At 30.2% G+C, this 4,993-nt stretch overlaps 1 pseudogene; it reads left to right on the top strand.

Annotated features, from left to right (window-relative positions):
• The first annotated feature begins 592 nt into the window (after positions 1-592).
• LOC126554427 (uncharacterized) lies at positions 593-3,700 on the top strand (annotated as a pseudogene).
• The last annotated feature ends 1,293 nt before the right edge of the window (positions 3,701-4,993 follow it).

The raw sequence follows: 4,993 nt of genomic DNA, 5'->3' as shown, positions 1-4,993 counted from the left end.
GTTCTACTCTTCATATCCAAACATTTTCCAATTTTTAGAAGTTTTGAAAAATGTACAAACTGACGTTTATATCAAAATGCGTAGCTTCAATCAGACGCAAATACGGCCGTAAAGCTATGGAAAAAGAAGATTATATTAGAGAATTTATGCGACAGTATGAAGATAAAATTATAACCCGTTTGGAGTTTATAGAAAAATTAGCTTATAAAATCTTACCAGTTTAATTTTTTTTTTTTCATATTGAATTCTATATTTTTGACCTGTCTATTTTGGCATTGCATTAACAATTTTTGAACTATTTTTTTTTAATGTGATTTTTTAATTTATTGTATGAAGATAAAATTATGGCCCGATGCACACGTGCGTTTTTCGCCGCTGCGGCCGCCGCTGCGGCGCCGCAAATACGGTTGTAATTAATATGTGATCAATACGTTCAGTGCACATGTCTTGCGGCGCCGCTGCGTCACCGCTGCGTTCGGTGTCTGCGCAGCAGATAACAACGTCGCCGCAACGGCACCCGCGCACGCAAATCCGGTTCAGTAGTACATTGTTGTATATCGACTCATACACACGTCCGATTTTTCCACGCAAAATGTCCGAAATCGACGATGTTGACATCGAGTTGTTGATCGGTGAAGTCAAAAGTCGTAAAGAAATTGGAACATCGCTGATGAAAATTATCACGATAGGACCAAAAAAAGAAGTGCTTGGATAAGCATCAGTCAGAATTTTTTCCATCGTTTGATGAAAAGGATGACAAAGAAAGAAATGATATATGTATGTATTCGCAAATGATTCGCAATATTATTAAAATTCGTCAAAATCTCGAAAATGCACAGATTATTTTGTAGTTACAAATTTATAAAGTATTCTAAATACTATGATAATTGATAGCTATTTGATAACTATGAAAAACTGTCGAAACTTTGATGTTTTTAAATATTATTAACATATGTTTATTGACAAATTAAGTAAATCCTTAGGTGAACTATACAATTAGCAACTATTATATTATAATTTATAATTTTTTTGTATTTTTCTCTTACCCATCATATTTTATGTTATATTATATTATATTAAAAAAAAAGTAACAAATATTTTATAAAAACAATTGTACATGTAAATTTAAACTCCCTGAAATATTATGATAATACTTACCTAAATTTACTAATTCAACCAAATTTAAATATAGTATAAATTATAATTTTTAATTTAAATAACATTAAAAAAAAGTTCTTAAATGTAATTATTTTGCCAATGAACACTGCCAACATCCGAAACAAAATAATCAACCAACTTATTTCTTGTTTGAATATACTGGTTAGTTGTACTTGTTGTTCCTCTATCTTGTTCTGCGTCAACAAATCCTGTAACACTCATGACATCTTGTATGTTGATTCCATCTCTAACTCTAACATAGTTATGAAGTGAACAACATGTTTTTACCACTTGAATGGCTAAATCCAAATTAGCATTTATGGGCTTATGAAATATTTCCATTTATTTGACATTATACCAAACCCACTTTCAACATGCCTCCTAGCTCTGGAGAGTCTGTAATTAAAAACCCTTTTCTTATGAGACAATACTTTCCACGGTAAGGTCTCATGATGTTCGACGAAAGGGAGAAAGCTTTATCACCAATAAATGTGTAAGGCATATTTATATTAGTACCTGGAAGGGGTCGGCCTTTTGGAATGTTCAGTGTATTATTTTCAAGTGCCTTATAAAATTTGTCTTTTCAAAAATCGTACTATCAGATTCTTTACCGAAAGCGCCAACGTCAATATAAATAAACTTGTAGTTTACATCTACGATGCCGAGCAAAACAATTGAAAAATAATTTTATAATTATAAAAAAGTGACCCACTCATCTTCGGTTTACGAATTCTAACGTGTTTACCATCGATTGCCCCTAAGCAATTGGGAAACTGACTGTAGTTTTGAAATCCATCAGCTATATCTATCCATTGTTCTTCCTTCAGCTCAGGAAATGTTTCAGATCGTAGTACTTCCCATATAACACCGCAAACTCTTCTCAAAATTTTTCCAATAGTTGAGTGTCCTATCCTATAAGTTAAATGTAAATCTATCTGATCACAGCCACTTCCCAAGTACCTGTAATTAAATTACGACTCATATATGTTTAGATTCTGAGTGAATTCTTAGTCACAGTTTTTTTTTATAATCATTTAAAGTTCAAATTTTGACAAAATACTGAAAAACACGAAAATTAGCATATTATTTTGAGTTGAGAATTCATAAAAATTTTTCATTTTAAATCTAAGGTTTTTAAAATGTAATACAAGACTCTTCGTAAGTATGTCTAATTATATTAAAAAACCAAGAATAAGTATTTTAGTTATTTTTTTTTGTAATTGTCAATGCTGGGCAAGTTAACGATTTTTTTTAACTCATGTTAAGTTATTTTAAAATAATAAAGTTAGGTTAAATTAAGTTAATCATATTTTTTTCGTTAACTCGTTAAGTTAAAGTTTAAAAGTTAACTTTGAAAAAAAAGCAACTTAACTTAATTTAAAGTTAAAATTTTCTAATTTGCAAATAAAGATTGCACACATAATATTAGTTTTCTACGCTCAAAATAATTACTGGGGAATTTTTTTAAAATTTTACATAAAAGTAGTAACTAGCTATTAACTTAACGTTTTAACTTAATTTAACTTTTAAATCGTTAATGCCCAGCCTTGGTAATTGTACAATATTAGTTCAACTTATACCGGCTACCGTATTAATAACTAAGTACTTAAGAGGATTTATTTTTTCTTAGGTGAAAAACTTATCAAAAAGTGGAGAAACATAAAAGACAATTACACTAAAAGTAAAAAAAAAAACAAAACGACGTCAGGACAGGGTGCCAACTTATGTAGACGTTACATTTATGATCGCCAGCTATCTTTTTTACTAACAGCCGGGGCCACAACCAATACACAGGGTAGTTTGATGGGAACGAGGAACAGGAGGATACAGAATTATTAGCAAACCAATCTAACGAAGAAGCTGAAACACCTCCCCCTCACACACACAAAGCAGTTCATCAAAAAAACGCAAACACGACTTAGAGTCTTCTTTAATAGATTATTTAAACACTCCTTTTCCTAGTCAAATTATAACAACACCAGCTCCAGAACCAAATCCAGACAGGTCTTTTTTCGATAGCATATTGCCATCCATTGCAAATTTAACAGAAGACCAGAAAATAGAATTCCGCTGTGAGGTACTAAATATTATAAAACGGATGAGGGCTGCAACTTTACCGCAACAAAACTATGGTTATCCACGAATTAATCAGGATTATTTATATGCTAATCAAACATCACAGTTATCAAACTACTCTCCTCAAATTGCATCATACCAACATCAAACTCCCAATTACATGCAACAACGGCCCCAAAAATTTACTCGGTCTGGTCCATATTCTGCTCCACTTCCTCAATCAAATAACATGCAACAAAGCCCGCCAAGATATACTCAACTGGTCCATATTCTGCTCCACTTCCTCAATCAAATAACATGCAACAAAGCCCGCCAAGATATACTCAACCTGGTCCATATTCTGCTCCACTTCCTCAATCAAATAACTATGGGATGGATTCCAATCCTACATCTCCATGTATATCAATTGGAAACAGTTACTGTGTTAGTGAAGAAGATAGTCTTGACATTAATTAAAAATATTTAACAAAGTAATATTATTTTATTTGGTACATTACTTATACTTTTCCTACGTGTATATTTTGTAATGTTAAACCCAATATTTTTAAAAAGTAAATAAATATGTTTTTCACGTTTTAAACCTTTATATAATATATTATTTTATATATACATTTAGTACTTACTTACGCTAATAAATAATAACAATAGAATTAACTTACCTCAAAGTTACTGCAATCATTTCTAGTGGTGGTATAGAGTCTCATGCACGTGTCTTGAGAGATTATCTTTGGAGATACTTTTGTTGCTAGTTCGTCAAACGAGCAAACACTCATTCGAAAATAAGTAAAAAACTTTTCTGGATTTTCTCTTATATCACTAAATGTAGCATAAAATTCACCTCTTAATAATCTAGAATCTGTAAATGGGTGCACCCAGTAACGCCTATCATACGTTCGTACATATTTTTTGTGCACCAAGTAAGCTAAAACAGCCTTTTTTTTGTAATAAACCTCCATAGTTGGTAACTGAATGGCAACTGTTTAGAAACTGTTTAGAGTTTTATAGAAATGTTTAATTTTTATTTAATTTTATTATTTTTTTTTTTTTTAATTGAATTCAATATTTTGGCTTGTTTATTTTTGGCATTGCATTAGGTAACAATTTTTGATTAATTTTTAAAACTGTTTTTTTTTTTTACTATCATTATTGTGATTTTTGAACTTAGGAATTTAATTGTCAATCTTAACTTTATTTTTTACCGTTATTTATTGAATAATACTGTATTTTTGATCCCCTCTCCACCATAAGCTCTAAAAAAATAAATTTAGTTGTATATTAGTATATAATTAATTTATTACTCAGTAAGTAATAAGCATGATTTTTAAAATAAATGGTTACTTATTTCATTTCAGTATGTTACTCATGTAGGTACTTCTGTAGCAACTATAATATTCTTTCTATGCATAGGGTACACATAGTAATTTATGGTTAGAGTTTTATATTTTCTAAATAGAGCAAAAAAAGGAAATCCAAAAGAAGCATATACCACACGTAAGTATTAAAATTTAAAATTTATGATTTATTTTTTAAACAATTTGAATTAGTCCATATTTAATATTATAAAAAAATTTTAAAAAATTGATATAAATATAAAAATGGGTGGGGGGGGGGCGCACGCAATTCGGCTCAGTCGCGAAAAACTACGCACGCAACTCAACCTAGATAATGATTTCGCACGCAATTCGGAAACACCGGTATTTGTATATAAATTATTATTATTAATTTTAGTATACATTAAAATTAATGAATATTAGATAAT

The sequence above is a fragment of the Aphis gossypii genome, unplaced genomic scaffold (genome assembly GCF_020184175.1).
Source record: "Aphis gossypii isolate Hap1 unplaced genomic scaffold, ASM2018417v2 Contig00496, whole genome shotgun sequence".
NCBI lineage: Eukaryota > Metazoa > Arthropoda > Insecta > Hemiptera > Aphididae > Aphis > Aphis gossypii.
This window is presented reverse-complemented; position numbering and strand designations above follow the sequence as displayed.